Raw genomic sequence first — 15075 nt, forward strand, 5'->3', positions numbered from 1 at the left:
CTAGATGAGATACAGCTGTAGATACTCAACTAAACATTCCGCTGGTAAAGCCTAGACGAGATCCAGCTGTAGATACTCACCTAAACATCCTTCTGGTAAAGGCTAGACGAGATACAGCTGTAGATACTCACCTGAACAATCCGCTGGTAAAGCCTAGATGAGATACAGCTGTGGATACTCGGCTAAATTTACTGCTGGTAAAGCCTGGATGAGATACAGCTGTGGACACTTACCTAAAAATCCTGCTGGTAGAGCCTAGATGAGATACAGCTGTGGATACTCACCTAAACATCCTTCTGGTATAGCCTAGATGAGATACAGCTGTAGATACTCAACTAAACATTCCGCTGGTAACGCCTAGATGAGATACAGCTGTAGATACTCAACTAAACATTCCGCTGGTAAAGCCTAGACGAGATCCAGCTGTAGATACTCACCTAAACATCCTTCTGGTAAAGGCTAGACGAGATACAGCTGTAGATACTCACCTGAACAATCCGCTGGTAAAGCCTAGATGAGATACAGCTGTGGATACTCGGCTAAATTTACTGCTGGTAAAGCCTGGATGAGATACAGCTGTGGACACTTACCTAAAAATCCTGCTGGTAGAGCCTAGATGAGATACAGCTGTGGATACTCACCTAAACATCCTTCTGGTATAGCCTAGATGAGATACAGCTGTAGATACTCAACTAAACATTCCGCTGGTAACGCCTAGATGAGATACAGCTGTAGATACTCAACTAAACATTCCGCTGGTAAAGCCTAGACGAGATCCAGCTGTAGATACTCACCTAAACATCCTTCTGGTAAAGGCTAGACGAGATACAGCTGTAGATACTCACCTGAACAATCCGCTGGTAAAGCCTAGATGAGATACAGCTGTGGATACTCGGCTAAATTTAACAAAGAGATTCAATTAAATGTTATCATAGCAGAGGATGGTTTCGATCCATCGACCTCTGGGTTATGGGCCCAGCACGCTTCCGCTGCGCCACTCTGCTGCTATAGAAAACAGGGGAACCAGCTGTGGACACTTACCTAAACATCCTCCTGATACAGCCTAGATGAGATACAGCTGTGGATACTCACCTAAATTTACTGCTGGTAAAGCCTAGATGAGATACAGCTGTGGATACTCACCTAAACATCCTTCTGGTATAGCCTAGATGAGATACAACTGTAAATACTCACCTGAACATTCCGCTGGTAAAGCCTAGATGAGATACAACTGTAGATACTCACCTGCTGGTAGAGCCTAGATGAGATACAGCTGTAGATACTCACCTGAACATTCCGCTGGTAAAGCCTAGATGAGATACAGCTGTGGATACTCGGCTAAATTTAACAAAGAGATTCAATTAAATGTTATCATAGCAGAGGATGGTTTCGATCCATCGACCTCTGTGGTATGGGCCCAGCACGCTTCCGCTGCGCCACTCTGCTGCTATATAACACAGGGAATCCAGCTGTGGACACTTACCTAAACATCCTCCTGATAAAGCCTAGATGAGATACAGCTGTGGACACTCACCTAAATTTACTGCTGGTAAAGCCTAGATGAGATACAGCTGTGGATACTCACCTAAATATAACAAAGAGATCCAATTAAATATTATCCTAGCAGAGGATGGTTTCGATCCATCGACCTCTGGGTTATGGGCCCAGCACGCTTCCGCTGCGCCACTCTGCTGTGACAGAAAACGGGGGACCCAGCTGTGGACACTTACCTAAACATCCTCCTGATAAAGCCTAGATGAGATACAGCTGTGGACAGTCACCTAAATTTAACAAAGATATTCAATTAAATGTTATCCTAGCAGAACATGGTTTCGATCCATCGACCTCTGGGTTATGGGCCGAACACGCTTCCGCTGCTCCACTCTGCTGCTATAGAAAACAGGGGATCCAGCTGTGGACACTTACCTAAACATCCTCCTGATAAAGCCTTGATGAGATACAGCTGTGGACACTCACCTAAATTTACTGCTGGTAAAGCCTAATTGAGATACAGCTGTGGACACTCACCTAAACATCCTTCTGGTAAAGCCTAGATGAGATACAACTGTAGATACTCAACTAAACATTCCGCTGGTAAAGCCTAGATGAGATACAGCTGTAGATACTCACCTGAACATTCCGCTGATAAAGCCTAGATGAGATACAGCTGTGGATACTCACCTAAATTTAACAAAGAGATTCAATTACATGTTATCCTAGCAGAGGATGGTTTTGATCCATCGACCTCTGGGTTATGGGCCCAGCACGCTTCCGCTGCGCCACTCTGCTGGTATAGAAAACAGGGGATCCAGCTGTGGACACTTACCTAAACATCCTCCTGATAAAGCCTAGATGAGATACAGCTGTGGACACTCACCTAAATTTACTGCTGGTAAAGCCTAGATGAGATACAGCTGTGGACACTCACCTAAACATCCTTCTGGTAAAGCCTAGATGAGATACAGCTGTAGATACTCAACTAAACATTCCGCTGGTAAAGCCTAGATGAGATACAGCTGTAGATACTCACCTGAACATTCCGCTGGTAAAGCCTAGATGGGATACAGCTGTGGATACTCACCTAAACATCCTTCTGGTAACGCCTAGATGAGATACAGCTGTAGATACTCAACTAAACATTCTGCTGGTAAAGCCTAGACGAGATCCAGCTGTAGATACTCACCTAAACATCCTTCTGGTAAAGGCTAGAGGAGATACAGCTGTAGATACTCACCTGAACAATCCGCTGGTAAAGCCTAGATGAGATACAGCTGTGGATACTCGGCTAAATTTAACAAAGAGATTCAATCAAATGTTATCATAGCAGAGGATGGTTTCGATCCATCGACCTCTGGGTTATGGCCCCAGCACGCTTCCGCTGCCCCACTCTGCTGCTATAGAAAACAGGGGAACCAGCTGTGGACACTAACCTAAACATCCTCCTGATACAGCCTAGATGAGATACAGCTGTGGATACTCACCTAAATTTACTGCTGGTAAAGCCTAGATGAGATACAGCTGTTGACACAACTAAAAATCCTGCTGGTAGAGCCTAGATGAGATACAGGTGTAGATACTCAACTAAATTTAACAAAGAGATTCAATTAAATGTTATCCTAGCAGAGGATGTTTTCGATTCATCGACCTCTGGGTTATGGGCCCAGCACGCTTCCGCTGCGCCACTCTGCTGGTATAGAAAACAGGGGATCCAGCTGTGGACACTTACCTAAACATCCTCCTGATAAAGCCTAGATGAGATACAGCTGTGGACACTCACCTAAATTTACTGCTGGTAAAGCCTAGATGAGATACAGCTGTGGATACTCACCTAAACATCCTTCTGGTAAAGCCTAGATGAGATACAACTGTAGATACTCAACTAAACATTCCGCTGGTAAAGCCTAGATGAGATACAGCTGTAGATACTCACCTGAACATTCTGCTGGTAAAGCCTAGACAAGATCCAGCTGTAGATACTCACCTAAACATCCTTCTGGTAAAGGCTAGACGAGATACAGCTGTAGATACTCACCTGAACAATCCGCTGGTAAAGCCGCTGGATGTTTTCGATCCATCGACCTCTGGGTTATGGGCCCAGCACGCTTCCGCTGCGCCACTCTGCTGGTATAGAAAACAGGGGATCCAGCTGTGGACACTTACCTAAACATCCTCCTGATAAAGCCTAGATGAGATACAGCTGTGGACACTCACCTAAATTTACTGCTGGTAAAGCCTAGAGGAGATACAGTTGTGGACACTTACCTAAACATCCTCCTGATAAAGCCTAGATGAGATACAGCTGTGGACAGTCACCTAAATTTAACAAAGATATTCAATTAAATGTTATCCTAGCAGAACATGGTTTCGATCCATCGACCTCTGGGTTATGGGCCGAACACGCTTCCACTGCTCCACTCTGCTGCTATAGAAAACAGGGGATCCAGCTGTGGACACTTACCTAAACATCCTCCTGATAAAGACTAGATGAGATACAGCTGTGGACACTCACCTAAACATCCTTCTGGTAAAGCCTAGATGAGATACAGCTGTGGACACTCACCTAGACATTCCGCTGGTAAAGCCTAGACGAGATCCAGCTGTGGACACTTACCTAAACATTATACTGATACAGCCTAGATGAGATACAGCTGTGGATACTCGCCTAAATTTACTGCTGGTAAAGCCTAGATGAGATACAGCTGTGGATACTCACCTAAATTTAACAAAGAGATTCAATTAAATGTTATCCTAGCGGAGGATTGTTTCGGTCCATCGACCTCTGGGTTATGGGCCCAGCACACTTCCGCTGCGCCACTCTGCTGTTACAGAAAACGCTGGATCCAGCTGTGGACACTCACCTAAACATCCTTCTGGTAAAGCCTAGATGAGATACAGCTGTAGATACTCAACTGAACATTCCACTGGTAAAGCCTAGATGAGATACAGCTGTAGATACTCACCTGAACATTCCGCTGGTAAAGCCTAGATGAGATACAGCTGTAGATACTCACCTGAACATTCCGCTGGTAAAGCCTAGAAGAGATACAGCTGTGGATAGTCACCTAAACATCCTTCCGGTAAAGCCTAGACGAGATACAGCTGTAGATACTCACCGGAACATTACGCTGGTAAAGCCTAGATGAGATACAGCTGTGGACACTCACCTAAATTTACTGCTGGTAAAGCCTAGATGAGATACAGCTGTGGATACTCACCTAAACATCCTTCTGGTATAGCCTAGATGAGATACAGCTGTGGACACTTACCTAAACATCCTCCTGATAAAGCCTAGATGAGATACAGCTGTGGACACTCACCTAAATTTAACAAAGAGATTCAAATAAATGTTATCCTAGCAGAACATGGTTTCGATCCATCGACCTCTGGGTTATGGGCCCAGCACGCTTCCGCTGCGCCACTCTGCCGCTATTGAAAACAGGGGATCCAGCTGTGGACACTTACCTAAACATCCTCCTGATAAAGCCTAGATGAGATACAGCTGTGGACACTCACCTAAACATCCTTCTGGTAAAGCCTAGATGAGATACAGCTGTAGATACTCAACTAAACATCCTTCTGGTAAAGCCTAGATGAGATACAGCTGTGGATACTCACCTAAATTTAACAAAGAGATTCAATTAAATGTTATCCTAGCAGAGGATGGTTTCGATGCATCAACCTCTGGGTTATGGGCCGAACACGCTTCCGCTGCTCCACTCTGCTGCTATAGAAAACAGGGGATCCAGCTGTGGACACTTACCTAAAAATCCTGCTGGTAGAGCCTAGATGGGATACAGTTGTGGATACTCACCTAAACATCCTTCTGGTATAGCCTAGATGAGATACAGCTGTAGATACTCAACTAAACATTCCGCTGGTAAAGCGTAGATGAGATACAGCTGTAGATACTCACCTGAACATTCCGCTGGTAAAGCCTAGATGAGATACAGCTGTGGACCCTCACCTAAAAATCCTGCTGGTAGAGCCTAGATGAGATACAGCTGTGGATACTCACCTAAACATCCTTCTGGTAAAGCCTAGGTGAGATACAGCTGTGGATACTCACCTAAATTTACTGCTGGTAACGCCTAGATGAGATACAGCTGTAGATACTCAACTAAACATTCCGCTGGTAAAGCCTAGACGAGATCCAGCTGTAGATACTCACCTAAACATCCTTCTGGTAAAGGCTAGACGAGATACAGCTGTAGATACTCACCTGAACAATCCGCTGGTAAAGCCTAGATGAGATACAGCTGTGGATACTCGGCTAAATTTACTGCTGGTAAAGCCTGGATGAGATACAGCTGTGGACACTTACCTAAAAATCCTGCTGGTAGAGCCTAGATGAGATACAGCTGTGGATACTCACCTAAACATCCTTCTGGTATAGCCTAGATGAGATACAGCTGTAGATACTCAACTAAACATTCCGCTGGTAACGCCTAGATGAGATACAGCTGTAGATACTCAACTAAACATTCCGCTGGTAAAGCCTAGACGAGATCCAGCTGTAGATACTCACCTAAACATCCTTCTGGTAAAGGCTAGACGAGATACAGCTGTAGATACTCACCTGAACAATCCGCTGGTAAAGCCTAGATGAGATACAGCTGTGGATACTCGGCTAAATTTACTGCTGGTAAAGCCTGGATGAGATACAGCTGTGGACACTTACCTAAAAATCCTGCTGGTAGAGCCTAGATGAGATACAGCTGTGGATACTCACCTAAACATCCTTCTGGTATAGCCTAGATGAGATACAGCTGTAGATACTCAACTAAACATTCCGCTGGTAACGCCTAGATGAGATACAGCTGTAGATACTCAACTAAACATTCCGCTGGTAAAGCCTAGACGAGATCCAGCTGTAGATACTCACCTAAACATCCTTCTGGTAAAGGCTAGACGAGATACAGCTGTAGATACTCACCTGAACAATCCGCTGGTAAAGCCTAGATGAGATACAGCTGTGGATACTCGGCTAAATTTAACAAAGAGATTCAATTAAATGTTATCATAGCAGAGGATGGTTTCGATCCATCGACCTCTGGGTTATGGGCCCAGCACGCTTCCGCTGCGCCACTCTGCTGCTATAGAAAACAGGGGAACCAGCTGTGGACACTTACCTAAACATCCTCCTGATACAGCCTAGATGAGATACAGCTGTGGATACTCACCTAAATTTACTGCTGGTAAAGCCTAGATGAGATACAGCTGTGGATACTCACCTAAACATCCTTCTGGTATAGCCTAGATGAGATACAACTGTAAATACTCACCTGAACATTCCGCTGGTAAAGCCTAGATGAGATACAACTGTAGATACTCACCTGCTGGTAGAGCCTAGATGAGATACAGCTGTAGATACTCACCTGAACATTCCGCTGGTAAAGCCTAGATGAGATACAGCTGTGGATACTCGGCTAAATTTAACAAAGAGATTCAATTAAATGTTATCATAGCAGAGGATGGTTTCGATCCATCGACCTCTGGGGTATGGGCCCAGCACGCTTCCGCTGCGCCACTCTGCTGCTATATAACACAGGGAATCCAGCTGTGGACACTTACCTAAACATCCTCCTGATAAAGCCTAGATGAGATACAGCTGTGGACACTCACCTAAATTTACTGCTGGTAAAGCCTAGATGAGATACAGCTGTGGATACTCACCTAAATATAACAAAGAGATCCAATTAAATATTATCCTAGCAGAGGATGGTTTCGATCCATCGACCTCTGGGTTATGGGCCCAGCACGCTTCCGCTGCGCCACTCTGCTGTGACAGAAAACGGGGGACCCAGCTGTGGACACTTACCTAAACATCCTCCTGATAAAGCCTAGATGAGATACAGCTGTGGACAGTCACCTAAATTTAACAAAGATATTCAATTAAATGTTATCCTAGCAGAACATGGTTTCGATCCATCGACCTCTGGGTTATGGGCCGAACACGCTTCCGCTGCTCCACTCTGCTGCTATAGAAAACAGGGGATCCAGCTGTGGACACTTACCTAAACATCCTCCTGATAAAGCCTTGATGAGATACAGCTGTGGACACTCACCTAAATTTACTGCTGGTAAAGCCTAATTGAGATACAGCTGTGGACACTCACCTAAACATCCTTCTGGTAAAGCCTAGATGAGATACAACTGTAGATACTCAACTAAACATTCCGCTGGTAAAGCCTAGATGAGATACAGCTGTAGATACTCACCTGAACATTCCGCTGATAAAGCCTAGATGAGATACAGCTGTGGATACTCACCTAAATTTAACAAAGAGATTCAATTACATGTTATCCTAGCAGAGGATGGTTTTGATCCATCGACCTCTGGGTTATGGGCCCAGCACGCTTCCGCTGCGCCACTCTGCTGGTATAGAAAACAGGGGATCCAGCTGTGGACACTTACCTAAACATCCTCCTGATAAAGCCTAGATGAGATACAGCTGTGGACACTCACCTAAATTTACTGCTGGTAAAGCCTAGATGAGATACAGCTGTGGACACTCACCTAAACATCCTTCTGGTAAAGCCTAGATGAGATACAGCTGTAGATACTCAACTAAACATTCCGCTGGTAAAGCCTAGATGAGATACAGCTGTAGATACTCACCTGAACATTCCGCTGGTAAAGCCTAGATGGGATACAGCTGTGGATACTCACCTAAACATCCTTCTGGTAACGCCTAGATGAGATACAGCTGTAGATACTCAACTAAACATTCTGCTGGTAAAGCCTAGACGAGATCCAGCTGTAGATACTCACCTAAACATCCTTCTGGTAAAGGCTAGAGGAGATACAGCTGTAGATACTCACCTGAACAATCCGCTGGTAAAGCCTAGATGAGATACAGCTGTGGATACTCGGCTAAATTTAACAAAGAGATTCAATCAAATGTTATCATAGCAGAGGATGGTTTCGATCCATCGACCTCTGGGTTATGGCCCCAGCACGCTTCCGCTGCCCCACTCTGCTGCTATAGAAAACAGGGGAACCAGCTGTGGACACTAACCTAAACATCCTCCTGATACAGCCTAGATGAGATACAGCTGTGGATACTCACCTAAATTTACTGCTGGTAAAGCCTAGATGAGATACAGCTGTTGACACAACTAAAAATCCTGCTGGTAGAGCCTAGATGAGATACAGGTGTAGATACTCAACTAAATTTAACAAAGAGATTCAATTAAATGTTATCCTAGCAGAGGATGTTTTCGATTCATCGACCTCTGGGTTATGGGCCCAGCACGCTTCCGCTGCGCCACTCTGCTGGTATAGAAAACAGGGGATCCAGCTGTGGACACTTACCTAAACATCCTCCTGATAAAGCCTAGATGAGATACAGCTGTGGACACTCACCTAAATTTACTGCTGGTAAAGCCTAGATGAGATACAGCTGTGGATACTCACCTAAACATCCTTCTGGTAAAGCCTAGATGAGATACAACTGTAGATACTCAACTAAACATTCCGCTGGTAAAGCCTAGATGAGATACAGCTGTAGATACTCACCTGAACATTCTGCTGGTAAAGCCTAGACAAGATCCAGCTGTAGATACTCACCTAAACATCCTTCTGGTAAAGGCTAGACGAGATACAGCTGTAGATACTCACCTGAACAATCCGCTGGTAAAGCCGCTGGATGTTTTCGATCCATCGACCTCTGGGTTATGGGCCCAGCACGCTTCCGCTGCGCCACTCTGCTGGTATAGAAAACAGGGGATCCAGCTGTGGACACTTACCTAAACATCCTCCTGATAAAGCCTAGATGAGATACAGCTGTGGACACTCACCTAAATTTACTGCTGGTAAAGCCTAGAGGAGATACAGTTGTGGACACTTACCTAAACATCCTCCTGATAAAGCCTAGATGAGATACAGCTGTGGACAGTCACCTAAATTTAACAAAGATATTCAATTAAATGTTATCCTAGCAGAGGATGTTTTCGATTCATCGACCTCTGGGTTATGGGCCCAGCACGCTTCCGCTGCGCCACTCTGCTGGTATAGAAAACAGGGGATCCAGCTGTGGACACTTACCTAAACATCCTCCTGATAAAGCCTAGATGAGATACAGCTGTGGACACTCACCTAAATTTACTGCTGGTAAAGCCTAGATGAGATACAGCTGTGGATACTCACCTGAACATTCCGCTGGTAAAGCCTAGATGAGATACAACTGTAGATACTCACCTGCTGGTAGAGCCTAGATGAGATACAGCTGTAGATACTCACCTGAACATTCCGCTGGTAAAGCCTAGATGAGATACAGCTGTGGATACTCGGCTAAATTTAACAAAGAGATTCAATTAAATGTTATCATAGCAGAGGATGGTTTCGATCCATCGACCTCTGGGTTATGGGCCCAGCACGCTTCCGCTGCGCCACTCTGCTGCTATATAACACAGGGAATCCAGCTGTGGACACTTACCTAAACATCCTCCTGATAAAGCCTAGATGAGATACAGCTGTGGACACTCACCTAAATTTACTGCTGGTAAAGCCTAGATGAGATACAGCTGTGGATACTCACCTAAATTTAACAAAGAGATTCAATTAAATGTTATCCTAGCAGAGGATGGTTTCGATCCATCGACCTCTGGGTTATGGGCCCAGCACGCTTCCGCTGCGCCACTCTGCTGTGACAGAAAACGGGGGACCCAGCTGTGGACACTTACCTAAACATCCTCCTGATAAAGCCTAGATGAGATACAGCTGTGGACACTCACCTAAATTTACTGCTGGTAAAGCCTAGAGGAGATACAGCTAGGGACACTTACCTAAACATCCTCCTGATAAAGCCTAGATGAGATACAGCTGTGGACAGTCACCTAAATTTAACAAAGATATTCAATTAAATGTTATCCTAGCAGAACATGGTTTCGATCCATCGACCTCTGGGTTATGGGCCGAACACGCTTCTGCTGCTCCACTCTGCTGCTACAGAACACAGGGGATCCAGCTGTGGACACTTACCTAAACATCCTCCTGATAAAGACTAGATGAGATACAGCTGTGGACACTCACCTAAACATCCTTCTGGTAAAGCCTAGATGAGATACAGCTGTAGATACTCAACTAAACATTCCGCTGGTAAAGCCTAGATGAGATACAGCTGTAGATACTCACCTGAACATTCCGCTGATAAAGCCTAGATGGGATACAGCTGTGGATACTCACCTAAATTTAACAAAGAGATTCAATTACATGTTATCCTAGCAGAGGATGGTTTTGATCCATCGACCTCTGGGTTATGGGCCCAGCACGCTTCCGCTGCGCCACTCTGCTGGTATAGAAAACAGGGGATCCAGCTGTGGACACTTACCTAAACATCCTCCTGATAAAGCCTAGATGAGATACAGCTGTGGACACTCACCTAAATTTACTGCTGGTAAAGCCTAGATGAGATACAGCTGTGGATACTCACCTAAACATCCTTCTGGTATAGCCTAGATGAGATACAGCTGTAGATACTCACCTGAACATTCCGCTGGTAAAGCCTAGATGAGATACAGCTGTGGATACTCGGCTAAATTTAACAAAGAGATTCAATTAAATGTTATCATAGCAGAGGATGGTTTCGATCCATCGACCTCTGGGTTATGGGCCTAGCACGCTTCCGCTGCGCCACTCTGCTGCTATATAACACAGGGAATCCAGCTGTGGACACTTACCTAAACATCCTCCTGATAAAGCCTAGATGAGATACAGCTGTGGACACTCACCTAAATTTACTGCTGGTAAAGCCTAGAGGAGATACAGCTGTGGACACTTACCTAAACATCCTCCTGATAAAGCCTAGATGAGATACAGCTGTGGACAGTCACCTAAATTTAACAAAGATATTCAATTAAATGTTATCCTAGCAGAACATGGTTTCGATCCATCGACCTCTGGGTTAAGGGCCGAACACGCTTCCGCTGCTCCACTCTGCTGCTACAAAACACAGGGGATCCAGCTGTGGACACTTACCTAAACATCCTCCTGATAAAGACTAGATGAGATACAGCTGTGGACACTCACCTAAACATCCTTCTGGTAAAGCCTAGATGAGATACAGCTGTAGATACTCAACTAAACATCCTTCTGGTAAAGCCTAGATGAGATACAGCTGTAGATACTCAACTAAACATTCCGCTGGTAAAGCCTAGATGAGATACAGCTGTAGATACTCACCTGAACATTCCGCTGATAAAGCCTAGATGGGATACAGCTGTGGATACTCACCTAAACATCCTTCTGGTAAAGGCTAGACGAGATACAGCTGTGGATACTCGGCTAAATTTAACAAAGAGATTCAATTAAATGATATCATAGCAGAGGATGGATTCGATCCATCAACCTCTGGGTTATGGGCCCAGCACGCTTCCGCTGCGCCACTCTGCTGCTATAGAAAACAGGGGAACCAGCTGTGGACACTTACCTAAACATCCTCCTGATACAGCCTAGATGAGATACAGCTGTGGATACTCACCTAAATTTACTGCTGGTAAAGCCTAGATGAGATACAGCTGTGGACACAACTAAAAATCCTGCTGGTAGAGCCTAGATGAGATACAGGTGTAGAAACGCAACTAAATTTAACAAAGAGATTCAATTAAATGTTATCCTAGCAGAGGATGGTTTCGATCCATCGACCTCTGGGTTATGGGCCCAGCACGCCTCCGCTGCGCCACTCTGCTGCTATAGAAAAGAGGGGATCCAGCTGTGGACACTTACCTAAACATCCTCCTGATAAAGCCTAGATGAGATACAGCTGTGGACACTCACCTAAATTTAACAAAGATATTCAATTAAATGTTATCCTAGCAGAACATGGTTTCGATCCATCGAACTCTGGGTTATGGGCCGAACACGCTTCCGCTGCTCCACTCTGCTGCTATAGAAAACAGGGGATCCAGCTATGGACACTTACCTAAACATCCTCCTGATAAAGACTAGATGAGATACAGCTGTGGACACTCACCTAAACATCCTTCTGGTAAAGCCTAGATGAGATACAGCTGTAGATACTCAACTAAACATTCCGCTGGTAAAGCCTAGCTGAGATACAGCTGTAGATACTCACCTGAACATTCCGCTGACAAAGCCTAGATGAGATACAGCTGTGGATACTCACCTAAATTTAACAAAGAGATTCAATTACATGTTATCCTAGCAGAGGATGGTTTTGATCCATCGACCTCTGGGTTATGGGCCCAGCACGCTTCCGCTGCGCCACTCTGCTGGTATAGAAAACAGGGGATCCAGCTGTGGACACTTACCTAAACATCCTCCTGATAAAGCCTAGATGAGATACAGCTGTGGACACTCTCCTAAATTTACTGCTGGTAAAGCCTAGATGAGATACAGCTGTGGATACTCACCTAAACATCCTTCTGGTATAGCCTAGATGAGATACAGCTGTAGATACTCACCTGAACATTCCGCTGGTAAAGCCTAGATGAGATACAGCTGTGGATACTCGGCTAAATTTAACAAAGAGATTCAATTAAATGTTATCATAGCAGAGGATGGTTTCGATCCATCGACCTCTGGGTTATGGGCCCAGCACGCTTCCGCTGCGCCACTCTGCTGTGACAGAAAACGGGGGACCCAGCTGTGGACACTTACCTAAACATCCTCCTGATAAAGCCTAGATGAGATACAGCTGTGGACACTCACCTAAATTTACTGCTGGTAAAGCCTAGAGGAGATACAGCTGTGGACACTTACCTAAACATCCTCCTGATAAAGCCTAGATGAGATACAGCTGTGGACAGTCACCTAAATTTAACAAAGATATTCAATTAAATGTTATCCTAGCAGAACATGGTTTCGATCCATCGAACTCTGGGTTATGGGCCGAACACGCTTCCGCTGCTCCACTCTGCTGCTATAGAAAACAGGGGATCCAGCTATGGACACTTACCTAAACATCCTCCTGATAAAGACTAGATGAGATACAGCTGTGGAAACTCACCTAAACATCCTTCTGGTAAAGCCTAGATGAGATACAGCTGTAGATACTCAACTAAACATCCTTCTGGTAAAGCCTAGATGAGATACAGCTGTAGATACTCAACTAAACATTCCGCTGGTAAAGCCTAGATGAGATACAGCTGTAGATACTCACCTGAACATTCCGCTGGTAAAGCCTAGATGGGATACAGCTGTGGATACTCACCTAAACATCCTTCTGGTATAGCCTAGATGAGATACAGCTGTAGATACTCAACTAAACATTCCGCTGGTAACGCCTAGATGAGATACAGCTGTAGATACTCAACTAAACATTCTGCTGGTAAAGCCTAGACGAGATCCAGCTGTAGATACTCACCTAAACATCCTTCTGGTAAAGGCTAGACGAGATACAGCTGTAGATACTCACCTGAACAATCCGCTGGTAAAGCCTAGATGAGATACAGCTGTGGATACTCGGCTAAATTTAACAAAGAGATTCAATTAAATGATATCATAGCAGAGGATGGTTTCGATCCATCGACCTCTGGGTTATGGGCCCAGCACGCTTCCGCTGCGCCACTCTGCTGCTATAGAAAACAGGGGAACCAGCTGTGGACACTTACCTAAACATCCTCCTGATACAGCCTAGATGAGATACAGCTGTGGATACTCACCGAAATTTACTGCTGGTAAAGCCTAGATGAGATACAGCTGTGGACACAACTAAAAATCCTGCTGGTAGAGCCTAGATGAGATACAGGTGTAGATACTCAACTAAATTTAACAAAGAGATTCAATTAAATGTTATCCTAGCAGAGGATGGTTTCGATCCATCGACCTCTGGGTTATGGGCCCAGCACGCTTCCGCTGCGCCACTCTGCTGCTATAGAAAAGAGGGGATCCAGCTGTGGACACTTACCTAAACATCCTCCTGATAAAGCCTAGATGAGATACAGCTGTGGACACTCACCTAAATTTACTGCTGGTAAAGCCTAGATGAGATACAGCTGTGGATACTCACCTAAACATCCTTCTGGTAAAGCATAAATGAGATACAGCTGTAGATACTCACCTGAACATTCCGCTGGTAAAGCCTAGATGAGATACAGCTGTGGATACTCACCTAAATTTAACAAAGAGATTCAATTAAATGTTATCCTAGCAGAGGATGTTTTCGATCCATCGACCTCTGGGTTATGGGCCCAGCACGCTTCCGCTGCGCCACTCTGCTGGTATAGAAAACAGGGGATCCAGCTGTGGACACTTACCTAAACATCCTCCTGATAAAGCCTAGATGAGATACAGCTGTGGACACTCACCTAAATTTACTGCTGGTAAAGCCTAGATGAGATACAGCTGTGGATACTCACCTAAACATCCTTCTGGTATAGCCTAGATGAGATACAGCTGTAGATACTCACCTGAACATTCCGCTGGTAAAGCCTAGATGAGATACAACTGTAGATACTCACCTGCTGGTAGAGCCTAGATGAGATACAGCTGTAGATACTCACCTGAACATTCCGCTGGTAAAGCCTAGATGAGATACAGCTGTGGATACTCGGCTAAATTTAACAAAGAGATTCAATTAAATGTTATCATAGCAGAGGATGGTTTCGATCTATC

At 44.9% G+C, this 15075-nt stretch overlaps 10 non-coding genes across 10 annotated transcripts; all 10 read right to left on the bottom strand.

Moving 5' to 3' along the window:
* Nucleotides 1-932: 932 nt before the first annotated feature.
* Nucleotides 933-1004, bottom strand: trnam-cau (transfer RNA methionine (anticodon CAU)). Its single transcript has one exon. It is a non-coding gene; the product is annotated as a tRNA-Met (tRNA).
* Nucleotides 1005-1621: 617 nt separating this feature from the next.
* On the bottom strand, nt 1622-1693 carry trnam-cau (transfer RNA methionine (anticodon CAU)). The gene has a single exon. It is a non-coding gene; the product is annotated as a tRNA-Met (tRNA).
* Nucleotides 1694-6520: 4827 nt separating this feature from the next.
* trnam-cau (transfer RNA methionine (anticodon CAU)) lies at nt 6521-6592 on the bottom strand. Its single transcript has one exon. It is a non-coding gene; the product is annotated as a tRNA-Met (tRNA).
* A 617-nt stretch (nt 6593-7209) lies between these two features.
* On the bottom strand, nt 7210-7281 carry trnam-cau (transfer RNA methionine (anticodon CAU)). The gene has a single exon. It is a non-coding gene; the product is annotated as a tRNA-Met (tRNA).
* Nucleotides 7282-9828: 2547 nt separating this feature from the next.
* Nucleotides 9829-9900, bottom strand: trnam-cau (transfer RNA methionine (anticodon CAU)). The gene has a single exon. It is a non-coding gene; the product is annotated as a tRNA-Met (tRNA).
* A 175-nt stretch (nt 9901-10075) lies between these two features.
* trnam-cau (transfer RNA methionine (anticodon CAU)) lies at nt 10076-10147 on the bottom strand. The gene has a single exon. It is a non-coding gene; the product is annotated as a tRNA-Met (tRNA).
* A 1673-nt stretch (nt 10148-11820) lies between these two features.
* Nucleotides 11821-11892, bottom strand: trnam-cau (transfer RNA methionine (anticodon CAU)). Its single transcript has one exon. It is a non-coding gene; the product is annotated as a tRNA-Met (tRNA).
* A 1118-nt stretch (nt 11893-13010) lies between these two features.
* trnam-cau (transfer RNA methionine (anticodon CAU)) lies at nt 13011-13082 on the bottom strand. Its single transcript has one exon. It is a non-coding gene; the product is annotated as a tRNA-Met (tRNA).
* Nucleotides 13083-13963: 881 nt separating this feature from the next.
* trnam-cau (transfer RNA methionine (anticodon CAU)) lies at nt 13964-14035 on the bottom strand. Its single transcript has one exon. It is a non-coding gene; the product is annotated as a tRNA-Met (tRNA).
* A 224-nt stretch (nt 14036-14259) lies between these two features.
* Nucleotides 14260-14331, bottom strand: trnam-cau (transfer RNA methionine (anticodon CAU)). Its single transcript has one exon. It is a non-coding gene; the product is annotated as a tRNA-Met (tRNA).
* Between the last annotated feature and the right edge of the window lie 744 nt (nt 14332-15075).

Source organism: Danio aesculapii, chromosome 23 (assembly GCF_903798145.1).
Source record: "Danio aesculapii chromosome 23, fDanAes4.1, whole genome shotgun sequence".
NCBI lineage: Eukaryota > Metazoa > Chordata > Actinopteri > Cypriniformes > Danionidae > Danio > Danio aesculapii.